The sequence below is a fragment of the Staurois parvus genome, unplaced genomic scaffold (assembly GCF_062004578.1).
Source record: "Staurois parvus isolate SC_StPar_1 unplaced genomic scaffold, SC_StPar_1.0 ptg000414l, whole genome shotgun sequence".
NCBI classification, from domain to species: domain Eukaryota; kingdom Metazoa; phylum Chordata; class Amphibia; order Anura; family Ranidae; genus Staurois; species Staurois parvus.
The window spans coordinates 6,177,445-6,200,004 of NW_028318210.1; the positions used below are offsets into that span (position 1 = coordinate 6,177,445).

The following is a 22,560-nucleotide window of genomic DNA, read 5'->3' on the forward strand; positions in this document are numbered from 1 at the left end:
TTTTCAAACTATAGTCCAGCCCCCCCAACGTTCTGAAGGTCTGTGAACTGGCACCTTTTTAAATAAGTTTGAGGACCCCTGCTATAGGGAGATATGATTTGTTCATATTTCTGAAGTTTACAACCGCTTTCAGTGACAGAGCTGCAGATGTTTTATATTTTTTGTTCAGAAATACAGAAATCTTTTTCAGAGCTTTGAAAGTTGTAAGCTGTACATTATGTAAATAAAAAAAAACGTAGGAAGCGTGAAATGCGTTAATCATTTTTATTTGTGCTCAGTGAGGTGACCACAGACCAGCAGTAAATAGACTGAGGTATATGGAGAACCTTCATACCAGAAGTCTCCGTCACCCTGCTGAAACTATCTGGGACTGTGGCCAAGTATGTATATTTCACAGAATAAGTGTCCAGATTTCTACAAATGTGGTAAATCTCTGTATTGCATACTTTATAAACACAGAAAAGCATCTGTCACTTTTTTTACCTCCTGCCTGCAAGCTAGGTCAGGTCTCAGCCTGCTGGTATCGTGTAGACAATTTGCAAACATTGTCGGCAGATTTTTAGATAGAAGGAAATGTTCAACAGAGTTTTATGGATTCAGGATGCAGATAAAAAAAGTTAAAGAAATTGAAAAATTTACATAGAAGTAGAAGCCGACAACGCAACCGAAAATGTATCCTCAGTAACCTGTAATTCTCCCCAGTATGAAAAGAACATTTAGCACAAGTGCTCGCTATTACCTACACATTAATACGCACTGAACACCGTGCTGTCAGGAGCAGTTGGTTTTAGAGTGTTCTCAATTTTTTGTATCTTTTGTGGGTTTATGACAAAAGTGTCTTAGATTTGTTCTGTAACTGTGGAGGAAAATGCAGATATTTGCTTATAGTCGAGTTTGATTTTACAGTCTATAGGGTCAGGTTTTTGATAGAAATGGGGATCTCTACACTACGGCTTGCAGACCATATCTGGCCCACCATAAGGTTTTATCTGGCCTGCAAAACCTGTCCATGGTATACCACCCACTCTCATGTCATCATTCTTACTGGTTGCTAGCACTGCCAGCATCCCACAGGAGAATGGACCGTCCTCCACCTCCCAGCCTGCTGTTACAGCCACAATAGAGGTCTTATGCAGGTCATAGATGGGTTGAAATACGGCCTTTTTTTTTTTTTTAAAAAAAAAAGGAAAATCGGTTATTTAATAGGCCAACATTACCACCAACGGTAAAAAAAATCGGCCGATTTTCGTCCCGTCTACGGCCGGCATTTAATTACTTCTGTCCCTGCAGAGAGCTCCACTATTATATTTGACATGAAAAATTATTGCGGTTGCAACAATGTATCTATTTGTATCCACTTTGAATACAGATGGTTTTATTTGGATACAAATAGATACGTTGTTGCAACCGCAATACTTTTTCATGTCAAATATAATAGCGGACTGGAATTCTTTTTTCTTCTTTTTCTTTTTCTTCTTTTTCTTTTTCTTCTATTTCTTTTCTTCTTTTTCCTTTTTTCTTTTTCATCTTCTTTTTCTTCTTCTTGCAGGTCACGGCTCATGCGCAGATTTTTTATCGGTAAAAAGATCGGCCGATTTGCCCATCATTGCCGGGAAAATTGGCCGATTTTGTTTTTCCAACTTCACTGATTAAAAAAAAAATGTGCCAAAGTCCCCAAAAAAACGGCCGACCAATAAACCCACTAACGGTGTTAAAAACGTTTTTTTTTCTCTTTGTTTTTTTTCCCAGACAAAAAATCGGCTGATTTTCAACCTGTCTATGGCCTGCATTACAGTGCTAAGAGTGGTTATGATTAGGGCTCTGGTGTAACGGGGGATTCATTTATTTATATTTATGATTTTTTTTCTTTCTTTTTGGCCTTCAGATATTTTTAAAATATAAGCTGTGGCCCTCATACTGAAAGGTTTGGAGACTCCTGATATAGGCAAAGACCAATCTTTCCAAAGTGTGGGGTATCAACTGGTGCTACTCATGCTGATTGCATGTGGTGCTCCTAAAAATGTTAGCATATCAGTGTGAAAGATTTTATTTAGGAGACACTTTTAGTCTAGTGGCAGGTACTAGAGGTAGGACGAAGATATAGGCCTCATTCACTTTTGGTCCCTTGCAATTGTGTGTTTTTGTTTTTTTCTTTTGTTTTTGTGTTTTTTTTTTAATTTACATTGTTAATCCAAGAGGAAGGTCAGAGCAGAAGCTGGGTCAGTAATGGGATCATGGATGTGCAGCAAGACTGGATCACGTAGACAAGGCTGAAGACCTTACAGCACAGGACCAGTGCAAGATTCAGGTTTAAATAGGCCGCCTCTCAGCAGTGCGCACATGTGCATGTGCGTTTCGTACGTGAGGGCAAACAAGCAGTCTGTTTTCTGTGCTTATGCCCATGCACAAATGCATTAGTGAAATGGCAAATCCTATCCCAACAGCTGGTACCACGTTCCTGAGAGATGACCAAAGTTTGGGAAGCTTTATCTGAGAGTGAATTTTCCCGTAGTAGGCAAAGAAACCATTTCTCTTTATGGGAAGTATACTGAAATTCCCTCCCCCATGTTCCCCTGACACTTCCATCCTTTGCTAGAACCCTCACAATCTTCAGTTAATGGCATTCTATGGTTGAGTGTTCGCTAGTGTAAAACATGTTAGAATTCAATTTTTCCTGATTACTTATTTTAATGTGTTTTATTAATAATGAAGTTTACTTTTACTGTAGTGCAGGCATCTACCATGTTGATTACTATCACAGCAATGAGCTGGGCATGTACGCCATTGATAGTGTGGGCGACAGTGGACTGACCCAGGAGCAGAATTTCATTATGTGTAAACTTCTAGTTAAGGCTCCTTTCACATGAAGTGTAGTCTGCTCCACTCAGCAGGGGATCCGTGAACAGGTCTCTTACTGAACTGTAGCCCATTGGGGCAGATGTCATCTATACTCCAGCCCAGACCAAAAGTTTTGAAAATGGCACAAATATTACCGGTAATTTTCTGCTTTAGTGTTTTAGATCTTTTTGTCAGATGTTACTAGGGTATACTGAAGTATAATTACAAGCATTTCATTTTCAAAGGCTTTTATTGACAATTACATTAAGTTTATGGAAAGAGTCAATACTTGTAGTGTTGACCCTTCTTTTTCAAGACCTCTGCAATTCGCCCCGGCATGCTGTCAATCAACTTTTTGGCCACAACCTGACTGATGGCAGGCAATTCTTGCTTGGAGTTTGTCAGAATTTGTGGGGTTTTTTTGTTCACCCTCCCTCTTAAGGATTGGCCACAAGTTCTCCATGGGATTAAGATCTAGGGAGTTTCCTGGCCATGGACCCAAAATTTCTGTGTTTTGTTCCCAAGCCATTTAGTTATCACTTTTGCCTTATGGCAAGGTGCTGCATCATGCAGGAAATGGCATTGTTCATCACCAAACTGTTCATGGATGGTTGGAAGAAGTTTCTCTCGGAGGATGTTTTTGTACCACTCTTTATTCATGGCTGAATCAGCTGTAGGAGATGGTCCTGGCGCTTGCTGGACTTTCTTGGGTGCCCTGAAGCCTTCTTTACAACACTGGAACCTCTCTCCTTGAAGTTCTTGATGATCCGATAAATGGTTGATTTAGGTGCAATTTTAGTAGCAGCAATATCCTTGCCTGTGAATACCTTTTTGTGCAAAGCAATGATGACTGCACGTGTTTCCTTGCAGGTAAATTATTATATGTGTCATTTTCAAAGCTTTTGGCCAGGGCTGTATACTGGAAGTGGAAACATACACTGGGTTATTTAGGTACAGAAATAAATTGGGCATAAATGGTGAGCTGTATTTTGCAACAAAGAAATGCCATTAAATTGCAGTGCTTACGTTCCATAGGTGTACTTTAGACATTTACTACTCTCACATGTATGCATTGTTTTTGCATATTGGAAGGTCAGTCCATAGTTACCAGCCCTATTATCAGCCTTATCAGAATTCATCCATCTGTGGCCTATCTCTCAAGCTACATACATACTTGCCAACAGTCCTGGATTTGTTGGGATAGTTCAGCTTTTTAGTTCTCATGCACACTGGACATTTTTACAGCGGCTGTTTTTGGCTTGTGACGTTTTTTTTTACAACTAGTAAACCTTCCAGCATGTTATCCTATGTGTCCATGCACACATAGACTGTAATCAACGTTTTTTGGCTGGAAACAAAACCCAGGACTAGTGAGTTGTTTAGCTGTAAAAACGCTCTAACGCTGTAAAACACAGCATTTTTTAATTTTTTTTTTTTTTTACCAAAAAATCCCTTTTTTGGGGGGGGGGGGGGGAAGAAATGCTAAAAGACACTAAAAACCACAAACGTGAAAAAACGCAGCTAAACTGTAATGCAAAAAGGCTGAAAAACTTGTGTTTTTAACATGACTTTACACAGCTGAGTCCCAACCAGCATCCGGGGAACACAGTGTGATGTATAGACATCCCTGTATATCCTGATCTCTGACCAGGTCCTACGATCACATTCCCTGCACATTTTAATTTGTAGGGGGTCATAGTTACATAATTACATAGTCTGGCTGAAAAAAGACAAAAGTCCATCCATATCAACCATTAAAAAAAAAAAAAGTTATAATCCTATACCCACAGTTTATCCAGAGGAAGGCAAAAAAAATCCAGCAAAGTATGAGCCAACTTGCTCCTGCTGTGGTCAGTTTCTTTCTTTTCAGATCTCAGATTTGGTGGCTGTTAATGCTTAAAAGCATTTTAGCAGAACCCCCTCCATCAGCTGAAGGACCCCTTGGCTTTTTTCTGCTGCTCTGTGTCTCTGTTCGGCTGAGTGGACACTCTGCAGGTTCAGACGCCCATCCAGCAGAAGCAGCTCTTAGTGGAGCCAAACACAAATATCTGAGAGGGCATCAGCCAGGTTGCCTCACCAGCAGAGGGAGCTCCTCCGCAGCCTAAAGGAAAGGACCACATGAGCGTGGTATTTAGTTCGTCACTGAGCACCCCTACCCCTCTTGTACCCCCACTGACCCCATGTCCACCCCGCTGAGCACCACTGCCCCCCTATTCCCCTATCTAAACACAACTGCCCACCTTTCCACCCTACTGCACTCTGTGCTTTCAATGTCCACCTGTTCACCGCACTGAGCATTCACTATCCCCACTGAACACCTCCCCTGAGCTCTTCCAACTGAGAATGCCCCCCTATCCTTCTCATTGAACAGCATGTCCCACTTGTACCCTCATTGCCCACCTGTCCACCCCACTGCCCCGCCGTTCTTCTTAACACCAGTGCCCCATTCTCCAACTCACTAATAACCACTACCCCAAAATGAACGAGTGCCTCTCTGTCCACCCCACTGCACCCCTGTCCCCCCCAATGATCCACCTTTCAATCCCGTCACTTCCCTGCCCCAATCCATCCCCCCACCAATCCATACTGCCCCCCAACCCCCCGGTTAACACTTAATTCTCTACGAGAGCTATAGGGTTGCTTCATACTAAATGGACTGTTTAGGTTAAATATTGCAGCCAGCTAGATTAATACATGAATTATTTTACTAATGAACACCACCTTTTTGGTTGTGTTTCTGCCTTATTATGATCAATCGTCTTGTGTTGTGAAACTAATTAGGTTAACGATATTCCTCTTGTGGAACCATGACCATTTTAATGAATGTTCCACCCCTAATTAAAGTTATTCTCTGCCCATAATGGCTTGCTGGATACATAGCAATAAACAAGGTGTCCCTAGATATGTGTTTCAAATGTTTGGCAACTCTGTACATAGAGTGGTAGAAACTTGCAGATGTTAAATCTATCCTTGACTGTTTTGCATAGTGGAACCATTTAGCTGTAGTGATGAATTGTTATTAGAGCGGGGATACAATGATAGCAGAGTCGCACTGTACATGAAACTGGCAGAAATGAGCTGTCATACAGGGGAAGTGCTCCTGAACTGTCACTCTGCATGCACAATGAGTGCTACAAGAGTCAGACATCGCTCACTAAATCTGGAACACACACATCTGTTTGCATGTCAGTTATATGACTGCATAGTAACATACAGAGGATGCAAATTGAATTTATGTTTAGGACTCATACAGAGATCTCACAATGAATCCTTGGTAATTGTATTATTGCCTTAACCCTTGTCCGTAAAGAAAATATGGCCAGAGAGCATTCCACTTATAGCTCTGCATTACATCTGCATGTAAGACTCCATGTACACGGGACGTTTGGAAAACACTTCTGAACAATGGAAACTGACTGCAGGAAAACGTAGGTTAAAAAACGCATGTTTAGCCGCGTTTGCATACCACGTTTATGCGCCTTTTAGAAGCGTTTTTTAAAGATAACCTCAGGAGTCCTTCCAGAATGCACTGAAAAACAGTAGAAAAATGAACTATTTCAGACATTTTGAGAGGAATAGAGCGAGCAGAAGCAGAGAGAGCAGTATGTGTGGAGATGTCTATTCTGGTTGCATTCACTATGGATCCCATTATGAGCATAATGCGGCACGTTCTACCATTTTTTCCTTCACACAAAACCTGGAACTGACTGCGCTGGGGTATTGGGTCCATTTGAATACATGGAAAAGACTTTGCATGCATTTCTGATGATGAAAAAAGACTCTGGACAGCATTTGGATATGGAACAACACTTCTAAACACAAATGTTTATAAACACGGATAGTTGCGTTTACAAGCGTTTGAAACGCTGATTAAAATCTACTCCTGAATGCAAGTTTGGTGCATTAAAAAAGACTGTAAACTCAACTGCCTGTAAACGACATAGTGTACATGGACACATAGGAAAACATTACGGAGAGTTCAGGGGCTGCTAAAAAAAAAAAAATGCAGAAAAGCTCCTAAACGTGAGTTTATCAGCTGCAGTGTACATGAACCCTAATTGATAGTAGAGCTGGTGTTTGTAGTCCCACAACAACTGGAGATGTGTGATATTTGAGGAAAATTTTTTTTTTTTTAAAGGGATTAAACTTAAATAAAAGGGTTCCGCTGATACTCATTCCCACCCTCCTAAACATCAAATTTTACTCTGCATGCCACGTTCGCCAGGCAGTTTTGCGTGCAAAATGCTCCCATTAAAGTCAACGAAACTGCGCCATTACGGCTTGGCATAATGTAATGCAAAATCCCAGTTCAGAGGCAGCAGCAACACTTCCTGAACACCGCTAGTATGTTAAAAATATAAAAGATGAGGTTGCGCCGAGTAAATAGATACCCAACATGTCAAACTTTAAGGTTGCACATGCCTGCAAAAGAACATTGAACTTTGGTACCCTATAGTATAATTTCCATAGGGGAAAGCCCCCCCCTACAGATCATCAGTATAGAGTCAACTGTCAATATTGGCCCTAAAATGATCGCACTCATTCTAGCGTGCACCACGATATGTAAAGTGTATGGCAAGCAACATATATGTGTGTTGGCACCCCCGACTGGTGCAGTTACGTGTGTGTGTGCGCGCACACGTAAGGGTGGGGTGGGCTAAAATTTTTTTTTTTCTTTTTTGGTGGGGGGGTTAAGAACTTGGTTGTAACAATTTTTTTACTGCACTAAAACTTTATTTCACATAGGGGACAAGTCCCCAATTTGATTTATTTTTCTGTTTCAATTTTTTTTATTAAACAGAAAATGATACGCCCACGCAGGGGCAGAGCGTGCAATAGCATACATGAGCAGATACAAATCAGCAGGGTGTTAGCAGATACAGATACAAATCAGCAGGTTAGTCAAATAATGGAAAGTCCAATGACACCAAGGAGGGACGGCAAAAAGCCGAACCAAACAGTAGCAGCAGCAGTCCATCATATTACCGAAAGAAAACAGAGGAAAAACCCCTAGCAAGAAGTATCCGCTCAGAACATACGGGAAAGAAACCCAAACTGATAAAAAGAAGAAAGTATAGGAGCATAGAAAGAAATAAGGAAGGGAGAAAGATTAAGGGAGAGAACATGGAAAACTGGAAGAGTCTCAGATTCAGGGCCAGCACAGGCCTATGTGATTTATTTTTCTATTTCAATATTTTTTAGTAAAGAAGTTTTTCTTTTTATACTACAACAAGCTCATGATACGCCCACACAGGGGCAGAGCGAGCAATAGCATACATAAGCAGGGTGTATTAGCCAAATAACGGAACGTCCAATGACACCAAGGAGGGACGGCAAAAGCCGAACCAAACAGTAGCAGCCGCAGTCCCTCATATTACTAAAAAGAAAACAGAGGAAAAACCCCTAGCGAGAAGTATCCGCTTAGAACATACGGGAAAGAAACCCAAACTGATAAAAATAAGAAAGTATAGGAGCATAGAAAGAAATAAGGAAGGGAGAAAGATTAAGGGAGAGAACATGGAAGACTGGAAGATTCACGGATCCAGGGCCAGATCAGGCCTATGTGATTTATTTTTAACACTGGTTCTCTTTTATGAGACATCAGGGGTCATATAGACCCCTGATGTCTCATTTGCCTTCCACTGATGTTAATGGAGTGCAGGCTGCCAGGGAAAGTGTCAACAGAAACCGGAAGCCACATTTTAAATTTTGCTTCCTGGTTAATTCTAACAATCAGACGTTTGCTGATCTCCCTCCACCTGGCAGCACCCAGCAGGGCAGGTCCTGGCCCTGCAAGTGGGACCGCGGAGCCTAGGAGCATGGCTTCTGCTGGATCCTTTCCATTAGAAGACTGACAGCCTGCTTGTTGAGTGCACACCACTCCTCTGCCACCTCCGCACACCTTGTGGCAGTAAAAGGGTTAAAGCAGGGACATCTAAATAGAGGTAGAGATCTGGGAAGCAAAAACAAAAAAGTTGTTTTCCTCCAGTGCAGTGTGAATGAGGCCTTAAAGGGCGATACAAGAAAGCTTTTCTTTTCATGGTCCAGGAAGTATACAGCAGGAAATGTGGTAAAGTGACTGTGGATACGAAGTGTAGTGATGACAGGACGCGCAGTGAAGGGATGTTTGCATGGTGGCTGTGTAATCTCCTTAGAGTGGAGAGGGAGGGTTCCCAGCGTGTTGTGTAATTGTACAGCTCGGTGGCTCCCTCCCTCTCGCACTCTCACTGCTGGGGATTTTGTGTGTGTTTTGTTGCTGCAAGCAGTGAGCTCAGCTGATGAGTCAGAGCCATGCAGTCATTCCACTCTGCACCCAGCTTCTGCCTTCACATAGCAAGACTCGGGAGAACACAGTCGCCTTGTAGCTGGAGTCTCTTGTCCCTGGGATCTGGGGTGGACCCTGCGTTGCTGGACTGAATCTGGAAAGGGAGTACGGAGAAGTCCACTTTCTGCAGGACGGTCCCTTCCTCATTTGGTGGATATGCTCAGCTCAGCGGCGACTCTGTTTGCTGGAACTTGGTGAGTCCCGTGTACAATAGAACTTTTCATGGTGCACAATGTATTCCTTAAAGCTCCTGAGATGCTTCCAAAAGCCGTGTGCATGAAACCCTTCAAAATAACATTTGATCGTATTTTTAGTGAGCGTCTCCGTTGGGTTGACGCACTACTTTTTAAAGAGCTAGCCTTTAAAACTTTCCGTTTATGCAACTGCAAAAAAAAATCTGCAGAGCTTCTCGTTTTATTAGGTGTTATGACCGTAATGCTGTCTTGGTGGTGAAGGCAATTATTGGGTCGTAAGGAAGCTTTTGTGTTGTTGTTTCTTGTTTTTACATCCCCATACTGTAACTTACCATGGCTACTGGTTCCTACATTGGTAGCGTTGACTTTGTGCTCCCTCCCACTGTCCTTCCCAGCAAGAGGGGTCTTTCCACGCTTTGCTATAAATGAGGGAGTGCTAGGGCTGGTTATACAGACCTAACCCCTGGGCTGTGTACCACAAGGGTGGTGTCATGTTTTACAGCTATCCAGTGTACTTTACTTCTTCTTGCTAAGACAGGTTTAAAGATTACATTGCTCCTTTGTTGGTTGACCTATATACTGCCTTGCAGCGTTCCATAGGAGCCCTGCTATTAACTGCGGTTGTAAAGCTGCTTGTGAAATTCAATCTAGTTCATTTGGGGAAAAAAAATCAATTCTTTGTCCTCTCTGTTATGCATTTTCAAATTACATTCTCCAGCTTTTTACAGAGGATATTGAACTAGCAGCATCAGTTCCTGCCCTAGCAGAATTCTAGTTGTGTGTCCCTATCATACAACAGTCATGATGAAGACCATACAACACATGATGGACATACACATTGGCACTCATTCCATGGTCTTCAAGGCAGCGGTGAAAGTCTCACTGAGCTTTCCATTTATTGTTTCATTTTTTGTTCTATTATTTATTTGTTGTATTTATATTTATGGGTGATAAAATGCCAGGGCATACTTCACGTCTATGGGCTGCGTACTGCAATAAAGTATTTGCAACCTCTGACTTCCTGCGTAGACTTTCTGAACCTTCCAGTGCATGGCGTGGCTTGAGCTGCAAGCAGTGTATGGGAAGCCCTGATAGGCACAAAACTGTGGGCAAGATTTCAAAAAGTGAATGTACATTGCATTTTTATTTATTAAGCTTGCATTTTTACATACCGCAGTTTACCGGTGATGTTGATCGTTGGCAGCGTTGTATTATTTTTAGCCATGCAGCTAAAGTGAATCGTTCATAGCGTGCTCTATTTTTATAAATGTCCCCTAGTGTTGAGAGGTCTGTAGACTTTACTGAATGGCAGTGTTGTAGCTGAAGTTCATTGAGCGTTCAGTCCCGGTTCAGCAGCCCCCTCCGCAACCCCCTTTAGGTCTGCCGCCGTATATACATTTAGACGTGTCTGTGCATGTTTGTGTGTTCTGCCGCCGTTTTTTTAATGCGGTAACTTTCATCTTGCTGGGGTATTGGCTTGTATGGGAAATGCTAATCTAGTCATTTTAGTAGCGACGGTGGAGGAGGTGGACGTTCACACACTTGCACTCACTCTCTTCTGACTTTGCAATTTCCTGTAATATTTAGCAGCACTCTTCCTGTTTTGAAAGTAAAGTGGCGTGTTGGTAAATCACTCTTTCCTTTTGAAAATCTAGTTTTGATCCATGTATCTAGCTTTGATCCATGTAGTGCACACTGTAGCACAAGGAGGGTTCTCTTCATAGGGTTTTGGTGGATTAGGCTCCCCTACCCTATTGTTTTGTTATGCTCTGGTCTTTGGAATTTAGTTGTGCGTATTTCCTTGGAAATGTGTCTGGCTTCCTTGTAATTGCCCAGAGTGGAGCCTTCCATGGAAATGAAGAGCGTGGATAGATAGGGAGCATATGTCCTTCTGTACTTGCAGGGATTCTTGGCTAGTAGTTTGCAGCTGCCTGTTCCAGGAAAACTCTGCTCTAGTCATTTTTCCTGTCTCTCTGTAATCCGGTAAAACATGTCTGGGGAGAGAGGATGAGCTAGGAGCGGCCCTAACAGTTGCTGCTCTTAGGTCACAAAGAGACCAGAACACAAACTAGCTGAGCTGTGTGACTGGGAGAAGCTGCTGCACGCTTGTGACCGTCCGCAGGTCTTTAACAATGTGCTGGGATTACGCAAGGGTGTGAATTTTGCCAGTATAGGATTAAAAAGCCTGGTTTTAGTATTGTGCAGAAAAAAAAACTATTTTTGCAAAATGCCCAAGCCTAAACAGAAAATATATTCATACTCTCTTTACTAATGTGCATATTTCTAGTCAACTAATTGCCACAGTTTGATTTAAAAGGCCGAATATTAAAGAGGAACTTTACTCTCCCACTCAATATATTTCTTTCCCTCTTATACCTTGTCTGCTATATTGTCTTCCAAAAGCCCAGAAAATCCAGCTTTGTTTGGGGTGATCTGCCAATCCACGCCAGGTCCCATGCCACAATTTTTCTCTTTTTACATCATCAAGTAGCTGGTTGTCTTTTCCTGGTTCTTTCTGCTGGCCATGGCACATGCACAGTTTGCTATAGATTTCCCTGAAGCCTCCTGAGATGCATGACTTAAGTTTCCCAGGAGGCTGAGGGAAGTAGGGGATATGTTGGCAAGGCTAGGCACAAATAACAAAGGTATTTAAAAAATGTATAAATGATTGCTAGAAAGGAAGTGGAAGGGGAGTATTATGGTGTAAAATGGTTGAGGAGGGTGAGTCCACTTTAAGCAGTGTCCACTTGGTGGGTATTTGCAGAAGAGTGTCCAGTTCATGAATTACGTGGTGGCCATTCTGGCTGCACCATGGACCCTATCCTGGTGGTGGAGCAATTGAAATCACTGCACAAGGGAGGCCTGATGTTGGCCTAGAGTATTATTCCCTGGTGCAAAACTAAGCCTGGCAAGGTGACAACTGCACTCTGAAAGAGGTGGTGGTTGGGAGGCACCCAATTTGAGCAAAGCCATAGTATGACTATTAATCATGTTTGACTTCCTTTCCATGCCAAATGGAGTGCTGTGCCCAAAACCATTACAGGTAAATGCTTTTGGCCATTGGGCCACTACATCATGCTGATTGGTAGCTCAGCTCATGCAGGAGGAGAACATACATATTGTTCATGCCCAGTTGAACCCAAGCGTCTATTCTGTTTTGTGCCTTAATGAAAAGCGGTTGTGTGATCTATAAGACTCCATGCACACGGGAGGTTTTAATAATGCTGGTAACGTTAGCTGTGTGAAGTTAAAAACGTGAGGTTTTTCAGCATTTTTTTAGCGTTTATGTATTGGTGTTTAGTGGCATTTTACATTTTTTTTTTACTTTTTACCCCCCTCCCCCCCAATTTTTTATTTTATTTTTTTGGACAAAAAAGTCCAAAAACTCTGGTTTGCCACGATTTACTGCGTTTTGCTGTGTTTTTCAGCGTTAGAGCATTTTTACAGCTAACTCCTCTAGAAACCCACTAGTTCTGGGGGGTTTTTCCAGCCAAAAAACGCCCTTGCCAAAAAAACATTGATTACAGTCTATGTGTGCATGTACACATAGGATAACATGCTGGGGGGTTTACTGGCTGTAGAAAAAACATCAAAAGCCAAAGACAGCTGCTGTAAAAACTTCCAATGTGCATAGGGACTAAAATATTTCCATGTATCTTGGTATTTATTTATTACAGGTTTGTACAGTATATAGTCCTGACAATTTAAGCAGCACTTTTCATACTGTCTTCACATGCATTCCCTGCCCTCAAGAAGTGTACAATCTAAGGTCCATATTTCACATGCGTATACACACACATACCAGGGACAATTTTTTCAGGCAATCTCTCTGCAAAGAGGCAGATGTTCCTTTCTCTGTGGAGTAAAGAGATCTGGTATTTCATCCTGAATGTTCAAATCTAATTCAGCCAAGAAAAGAACAGGATCTCAGCGGGTCCCAGTGGCCCAAAGTTTTCATTGCTCTGCTTCTCATTCTAGATATTGGCTGATTTATGTTCAGCTGATGATGTCCATCCAGTATGGCTGTTGGGGTTACTGTCCGTTTTATCATTTTGCATGAATACGGATGGGGACGCTATGCTTGCAAAGGTTCTACTTTCTATTGTCACTATCTGAGCGTCTTATCTTGGCCGGATTAACATTTTCTGCATGGTTGCAGAGCAAAACAGCTGTGCAGAGCACTATGCCTGGTATTGTGCAGGAAAAAGCTGCTTTGCCATGCAGTCTGTGAATCCATTCCCTGTACTGTGCGGATCTGGAGCAGTATACAACACTGGGGTGCTATTGTTTGGTAGAGGCGCTCTGTCCTCATCATGTGTTGGCCTAATTCAGTGCTATTCACACAGGGCAGCCTGATGGTTGAATAGTCAGCAGCACTTCTCCGCACCCACTGCTGTCTCTTCAGAATTCCCTTTTTACGCACCTTTGCAGCTGCTATTGTGTGTTTATTGTAACATTGTATGCTATATGTATACATGGATGCAGGTCAAAGTAATGCTGACTTCACAGATGCCTCTGGGGCAACCTAAACTGGTTCTTTTATTCATTAAATATACATTTACTTTATACTTGTCCCTCCACTATCTGAAAACAATGTACTTTCTATGTCAGCCCATCCCTAAGCCCGGGTTCACACTTGTGCGGTGCGGCATATCGCATGTGATTTGCACAGGAACCGCACCGCATTACTGTGCAAATCACATGCGCATTCTGTGCGGTGCAATTGGAGCCATGCGTTTTTGTATGGCTCAAATCGCACTGCATCCGCACCAAAAAGGTTTTTTTTTTTCTTTTTGGTCCGCACTAGAATTGGATCGTATAGGTATTCATACCAATGCAATCTGATTCTGCACATTGCATTTTGGGGTGTTGTTAACTTAACATACACACCCGCAGCGGTTCGCATGAATGGGACGCGATTGTGATGTGGTACAGAATTTGCACAGAAAATACTGCAAATTCCGCACCGCATCAGTGTGATCCCAGGCTTACAGTTAATGCCTTTTTGTATTGGTTGCTTTCACTTTAAATTGTAAGCTCTTATGAGCAGAGTCCTCCGAACAGCCATGTATTGGATTGTAATGTAATGGTGCTGTCTATTGGCGCTGTATAAACTTGTACAATAATAATTCGCTCAGCTTAGGCAGCTCTAGCTGCAGTACACACCTCCTCTCCGGGGCTGTCTCTCGCAGATCCAATGATCCAGTGATGTTCTGCAGGTTCTGCTCCACGTTTAGGACTCTACACCATGCGGGCCCACGGATTCATACACCTGTGCAGAAGGCCATGTTTATCCACCCAGGAGGTACGGGTGGTCTGTGCAGCCAGCCTGTTAAAATCAATGACCAGATGATAGCTGCACAGATCTACACTGATCTTCATGCACATCCTCATGTACATCAGTGCAGGACCATTACATGGCTCTGAATCCACACAGACTGCACTCGGAGCTGTGCATTGGTCCCGCACAGATCCTGGTGTATTCTATTCCAGCTGCAAATGTTTGGACTTTCCATGATTTGCTGTTGCAGCGACAAGGTCACTGGGTCCTATAGAGCAGGGGTGTCAAACTGACGGCCCTCCAGCTGTTGCAAAACTACAAGTCCCATCATGCCTCTGCCTTTGGGAGTCATGCTTGTAACTGTCAATCTTGCAATGCCTCATGGGACTTGTAGTTTGGCAACTCCTAGATTGTAAGCTCCAAGGAGCAGGGCCCTCCTATCCCTCTTGTATTGTACTGTATTGTCTCCCGTTATATTGTAAAGTGCTGAGCAAACTGTTAGCACTATATAAATCCTGTATAATAATAATAACAGCTGAAGGGCCGCCAGTTTGACACCCGTGCTATAGAGGGAATCTCTCCAGAAATAAAAACCTGACAGAGGTTCTAAGGACTTCTTTACACTAGCGGTTGAAACACTTTTTAGAGGTGTATGACAGGTGGTGAGGAAGCAATATGTTGCCTCTTTACTGCCTGTTTTACCCCCCTAAATGCTGCACTACTGTGTTGCAATCACGTGTATTGCATGTGTTTGCAAGGCGGTTGCAGTGCAGCTTCATTCACTGCACTTGACAGGGGTTTTAATTCCTACCATGGCATATGTACACCCCTGGCTGCTGCCTTAAGGGGGAGCCATTGTGGGGTTGTAAAAACAGGGCTCAGCTGCATGCTTTTTCCATCCCCCAACCACAAGTGCAAATGAGCCCTTATTCTTACCTACAAAGCAAAAAAAAAATGAAAGTATGTAGATATGTTATTTCAGGCAGTAAGGCAGTTTTTGGTTTAGTCTGCTGTTCCAATTTATTGAAAAGGTATTCCTTAAAGTAAATAACTAAGTATCACTGTATAACTGGAGGCAAAACCTTCTTCTTTTTTTTGTTTTTTTTTGTTTTTTAGTTTTGGATAGTGTGGAGAGGGGTTAGAACACGTCAGGTTTTATTGCTGCCTGTGTCCCCATTAGTCCCTCATGCACACGGGACGTTTTTACAGCGGCTGTTTTTGGCTTTTGGTGTTTTTTTTTTCTACAGCCAGTAAACCCCCCGCGTGATATCCTATGTGTCCATACACACAGACTGTAATCTGCATTTTTTGGCTGGAAAAAAACCCAAGGACTAGTGGGTTTCTAGATGAGTTTTTAAGCTGTAAAAATGTTCTAATGCAACATGGCAAACCAGTGTTTTTGGAGGTTTTTTGGAGCAAAAAAACATTTTTTTGGGGAGGGACACTAAAAAATGCAGAAAAACGCAGCTAAACGCTAATGCAAAAACGCTGAAAAACTTGTGTTTTTTAATGTGACTTTACACCACTAATGCTACCAGTGTTATGAAAACGCCGCGTGTGCACAGAACCTTAGGGGATTCATCTGCTCTGTTCTGTTTACTATTATCACCAAGAGTACAAGAAAACCCAAACTTTAGGTTGTCATCAGAACAAATCTAGAGAGGACATCTTCCACAGGGGAGACTAGTTCTAGTGACCTTGATGGAAACCAGGAATTCCCTCACTTTAAAAGGATTTCTCCTCCATTCCGGTTTTCTCTATGGGACAGGAATTGAACCGAAATCTCCCTAATGGATCACAGATGGCATTAAAAAAAAGCGTGACGGAGGTTATAACCTTCCTGTACTCTATCCAAAGTGAAAAAGTGTGCTCAGCCAAAATCCAAAATGTTCTACACATGGCAATGGGATTAGATATTGGTCTCTGCAGAGTTACAGGGCACACAGGAGTGCATAAAAATAACTGCACATAAAACACTGCAGGCCCTATTACATGATTGTTTATAATAACTTAGAGAATGTGCGAGCCTTTACTCATAGTAACCTGCTGGCCTCTTATGGTTCGTCTACACTAGCGATGCCCTCTGAAAAGCGAGCCATGGCAACATTTGACAAGCATTGAGGATGCATTATGTTGCCTCCTCACCGCCTGTTTTAAGCCATAGCAATCTATACCATTGGGCTAGTGTGTGCAACTGCGGTGTGGCCCCTTCAGTTCAATGACTACTGGAGTACATTTTGCATTGCAGCCACAGCATGTGCACACCCAGCAATGGAGAAAAAACCGTTAGATTCTGCAGCAGGATTTACTGAAGTCCCATATCAGCAAAAAAAAGTTCCACCAATCTTTTTAAGACCATGGTGACCCTCTTTTGCATGTTGACCAGGTCACCGTTTAAGGTGTCTATCACCATGAAAGAGAACACCAGCGTGATTATTAAATGCCGGTGTAACTTGTGCCGATATAGGACTTCAGTAAACCTGCTTCAAAATCTGCTTGGTGGGCTGGTTTTCTCTTCTATGCTGGATTCTGTACAGTACAGGGGTGGACTGACAACTCATGGGGCCCCTGGGCAATAGGGGATCATGGGGCCCCTGTGTCCTTGCCCAAACTCAAAAAAGCCTATGAAAAAGGTACCAGGGGCATTTCATGGGGGCCTCTACTGACCCCTGGCCCTCGGGCAGTGCCCGAGTTTCCAAATGGTCAGTCTGCCCCTGGTACAGTACCACTGTAATGCCATGTACCCACCCTTCACAAGGGTTACCTATGGATGTCTGTGTGGTATGGTTAGGAAGGGGGGGGGGGGGGAGTAAAAAAGCAGCTCAACCGCATATTTTTACCACACACCCTGAACCACAAGTGTAAACCTAGCCATGTTGTCTAAACCAGTGTTTCTCAACCTTTTTTCAGTCAAGGCACCCTTTAAAATTATGGACAGTCCTGAGGCACCCCATTCTAAAATGTGAAAAGCTTTTCTAATAGTTTTATATAATGCAGCAACATCTGCACATGTAGGACTCCCAACATTAGAGGGGATTAATTCTTCCAAAACAAATCCACTTTTGCACACTGGTACTTCCAGTGTTTCTCTTCTCCCTCAGTTTTTCTCCATCACCAAGCTAATGTAACCCCAGAGCTGATGGAGAGGGGCAGGGGAGGGTCAAACTAGGATGCTGTGCAGGCAACTGACATCCTTCTTATCAACTGAAGATGCCATTGGTTGTCAGGATGCAGGCGGCTAAAAGGTTGTAATGGTGCACAATGAAAACCTGTGGCTCTGTGTAACTAAAAGACAGGCTTGTTCCACCCACTGCCTTGTATATATGTTTTGGGCAATTTTTAGACGGTTTGCCAAGGCACCCCTGAAGAAACCTCAAGGCACCCCAGGGTGCCAGGGCACCCTGGTTGAGAAAGGTTGGTCTGAACCTGGCAGGTTGCTTTGGGCATCTCCTCTAAATCCCTTCTTTAAGGCCCGGGCCCATAATGGATAACTGCTCCTCCTGTTCTCCATGTGATTTGAAGCATTATTTGAATTGAGGATTAGGCAGAATTCTGCAGCCGCTCTGGTGATCACGTTTGTCTGCTCCTGTAGTGTGTCATTGGTACCTAAACAGCTGCAAAGCTGTGAGAAAACAACAGCTGAAATAATCGAGGCTTCAGTGTGAAAAAATGCTCGGGGAGAGCAGAGAATGAGGAAAGCAGATATGCCAACTACATAATGTGGAGGCAGCCATAGCGAGGCCTAGTGGTCTAATAACAATGTGCCTCCTGTGCCCCCCTTAGGGCGATTCGCCTTCACTATTTGTCCTGTTTACCATCATCGCTGAGAGTGAAAGTGAAAGAAAATCGCTGATTTTGGGTTGTTGCCAAAGCAAGAATAGAGAAGAAATCTTCCAATGGGACACTAGTTCTGGGGAAAATCTACCATACATTCTGAGGTATTTGTGCCACATGTTACTTGCTGCCAAAGTAGAAAATATGCATGACTACATTTTTCTAAGAAAATCGAGAAACTGTACCTTTTAGGGCCCATTCAGGCTGGTACTATGTGTTCTGATGCATTACTGCACTTGTGGTAAACGTGCGGTACTTTTGCAAGTTGACATGCATTGTTGTGAGGCAACCTATGTATTTTGAATGGGCTGCCAATGCACCACAGAGCATATTTTAATGAACGTGCACCGATTCTCTTTTCAGCGCAGGTTACCACGATGTACAGGTGGTTTGTATATGTGCTTTACCATATGTTACAATGTAAATTCTTTGCAGTATGCTGCCTAGGTGCATTGGGTGACATTCAAAATGAATCGCACCACAATGCATTGCATTTAGTTTCATGTGTTAGTAGGTGTTGTGGTAACTTTTACTACATTACCTCTATACAGTAGTCTGAATGGACCCTTAGTGTTAGTACATTTTTATTTCTGCAGCAATAGAACCTTAAGAGCACCCATTATTTGACGCAAGAGTTTCCAATGGTCACTCTTTGGAAACCAAATTAGTCTGTTCCTCTTTCCTCCTCAAACATCCCTCTGTTACCTCTGGTATGGGGGCCTGTGTAAATAACTAGACTATTTAAATATCAGTTTCTTATATTACACTAAACTATTTATAATTTGCACTGGCTATTTGTAAGTGCTAATATAAAAGGAAAGTGTATAGCTAAAATTTATTTTGGATCGAGTGGGATATGGTTGAAACTTCCCCTTCACTTCTTATCTAGTAGACAAAGGAAGTGAGAGAGAGTCTCTTTAAAATGGACAAGCTCGGCCTCCTGTACACGTAAACTCTCCTGGCAGCAGAAAATCGCTAAACATGGCAAAAACTTGTGTAAATGTACCGCATTTAGTGCTTGGATGTTTATTAATTTGATTGGCCAGAGTATTTTCCATTGACATGGATGAACACTCAAGTGCTAAACGTGGCTAGCGTTCAGCTGCGTTTTACATGTGTTTTTGCCGTGTTTAGCTTTTTGTGGCCAAAACGTTCCTCTCCTGAATGCAACTATTCTGCTTTCAGAAAAGGAACGTTTAACTGCCCCTAAACTCTGCGGCTCGTAAATTCTGGTAAAAGCCTTTGTGTGCATGGACACATAGGCTTTTATTGAGTTGAGTTTTGGCAAAAAAAAAAAAACGCCCTAAACTCACATTTGAGGAGCAGCGGTGTACATGAGGCCTAACAGGAACAAGTGTCCCTATTGGAAGATTTCCCCTCTATTCCTGCTCTGGTGACCACTAATGTTGGACTTTTCCTCACTTTCAGTTCCCATGACAGTGGTCACCAGAAACAGGTAAATTTCCCTAGTGGGCCGCAAATGGTAAAATAACTGATAGCGTATGAAACCACTCACTACTCTCTCCAGGATGTGCAGAAAAGTAGAAATGTTACATAGTCTGGCTGAAAAAAGACAAAAGTCCATCCAGTTCAACCATTAAAAAAAAAAGTTCTAATCCTATACCCACAGTTGATCCAGAGGAAGGCAAAAAAAAAAAGCCCAGCAAAGCATGATCCAATTTGCTCCTGCAGGGGAAAGATTCCTTCCTGATCCCCTGAGAGGCAATTGGATATTCCCTGGATCAACTTTACCTATAAATGTGAGGAAAAAGATTTGTTAAATAAATGTTGTGAAAAAGATTTGTTACCCCCTAAAGAAAAAAAAATACTATTTCCAAATGTGCAACAGGAAGAAGGAAGGGTTTGAAGGAGGCTATGAAGGAGGCTATATAGAGGTTGTGAGTGAAGGTCCACTTTAGGTTTTCAGTCTTGTTTGTGCCCTAAGTTATCATGGCACATGTGATCCAGACTGTGGCAAGGGTATGTCTATTGCCGAAAATGATTTGCTGGACAATGAATGCCCCCCCCCTCCATTCTGCAGTCCAGGAGATGGAAGACTTGGACCTGGCACATCACATGGTCATGGATTTAGTAACGTAAGGGCTGGTACCGATGGCCTTTTGTTTGCTTTAGTTTATAGCGTTGCAAAATCTGCTTTAAACAGGTCAACTGCAAGTCAACTACACCTGTAAATTCTGAATTAGCCCGTATCAAACTGGTGCCATTGACACAAGCCCAAAACCCTCAAGCCAGGCCCTAAACAGGACTGTTAGATAAGGGATTAGATGGGGGGTGGGTGTAAAGGGTGGGGTGTGGGATTGCCTACCCAGACATCAGCTTTAAAAAAGGAACTTTCACCTTTGCATTGGTAGGCTGTCCATACTCTTTTTAAGTTGGTTGTGTTGTTGAACACATGGGATTCTGTATTTCTTCGTTTCTCACAAGCTCGGAGATGGAATGCGGCCTTTCAGCGTCTGCAGTGCTAGTGGATTTGTGCTTTATATCTGCAGTGTAAGTGTGTGTATGTTCTCTGGTATGGAAAACATTCCACAGATAACGGGCGTGTTTGCAGGCATGTGCCGTGTGCTTGTCAGTACTAGCGTGTGGGAGGATTTACTCCTTACATGTCCTCTTACACTGGGGATTCACACAAACACTTGGTGATAAATTAGATGAATTGATGTGATGTCACTTTTAATTGCATCGTCCTTTGGACACTTTGTCACTGCAGCTCTGTAAAATTCTTATGACCTTTTCCAGTGGTATTTAAATGGGCAAAACTGGCCTTTGGCACTGTAATTACCTTAATGGTGGTTGCAGGAATTGGCATGTCAACATTTTTTTATTGAACTTAGAGATGAAAAAAAGCAGATAAAAGGTAAAAAGTGTAGGCAGCTAGAGGTACCTACCAGGGGCGGACTGACCATTTGGAAACTCTGGCACTGCCCGGGGTCAGTAGGGGGTCCCATGAGATGCCCCTGATACCTTTTTCATAGGCTTTTTTGAGTTTGGGTGAGGACATGGGCCCCATGATCCCCTATTGCCCGGGGCCCCATGAGTTGTCAGTCCGCCCCTGGTACCTACACATACCTACAGCAGCTTTCATTGCCCTTGGCTTGCTACCTCCCCCAAAAAGGCCTATCACTGTGAAGGGCTCCCTTTTAGACCATAGAAGAAAGGAGTGAGAGCTATTGTGGGTATATTTAGGGATCTCCAAGTGCTTGCTCTTTAAACCTGTTAGCAGAGTCTAATTAAAGGAATGCACCCATATTGAAGAAAAAAAATATGCATTTATACATTTTTTTGTATTGGAGCCTGCAGAGCATTGCAACTGCTATCAGTACATCGTGGGTGCAATGCACAGACCTTTCTACCAGCTCCAGGTCTGTACGGAGGTACGGACCTTCGATTGGGGAACTGGAAAAAGCAATCCATATACTACAAGTGGCTGTGCGACCTGAACCAAGCATGTATCGCATTAAGAGAAAAAAACAGTTGAGGGTGCTTCAAGGAGAACACTGCGATTCTGGTAAGAGGAGGGCTTTTTGGAGGTCGGGGACTATGGGATATGACTTGGACAGAAAGGTGGAATTAGCTGATTATTGAAGTTTTATCATTTTGCTGGGAACTATGGATAAGTGGGTTAGAAAGGTGGAGTATGTCCAGTATTTCTGTGTTGATACATGGTTAAGAGCAATGATTATGTGCAAACCACAGTTACCCATATCAACCAGCCAGAATTCTCTTGACCAGGGGTAGGTAACCTTAACCCTAGGTTCACACCTAAGTGTTTTCTGCAGCATTTTGCAGAAATGCAGTACAGTCCATTTAACATGATTTCCTATGGGACCTGTTCATACCTGTGCGTTTTCACATGGTGTGGTTTTTGGAAAGGTTCAGGGACTTTTTTTTTTAACACAAAAAGTTGTGTTTTTAGTTCTATAGACTTCAATGGAAATTCTGCAGAAAAGCATGTATTGTGTTTTTTATGCGTTTTGCATTTGAAATCTACCTAGCAACAAGAAAAATAAAGAAAATTTAAAAAATGCAGAAACGGCTCAAATGCAACCTGCATAGGTGTGAACCTA

At 42.7% G+C, this 22,560-nt stretch overlaps 1 protein-coding gene across 2 annotated transcripts in view; it reads left to right on the forward strand.

The window, feature by feature from the left end:
* MIDEAS (mitotic deacetylase associated SANT domain protein) overlaps positions 1-22,560 on the forward strand; it is a 146,873-nt gene that overhangs the window by 43,841 nt on the left and 80,472 nt on the right. The window contains exon 1 of one of the 2 annotated variants that reach the window (XM_089686891.1): positions 9,067-9,357. The exons of the other annotated variant lie outside the window; for it this stretch is intronic. The gene's annotated coding sequence lies outside the window, so the exon portion shown is untranslated. Of the gene's footprint in view, positions 1-9,066; positions 9,358-22,560 lie in introns of those variants that run through there. 2 annotated transcript variants of the gene reach the window in all.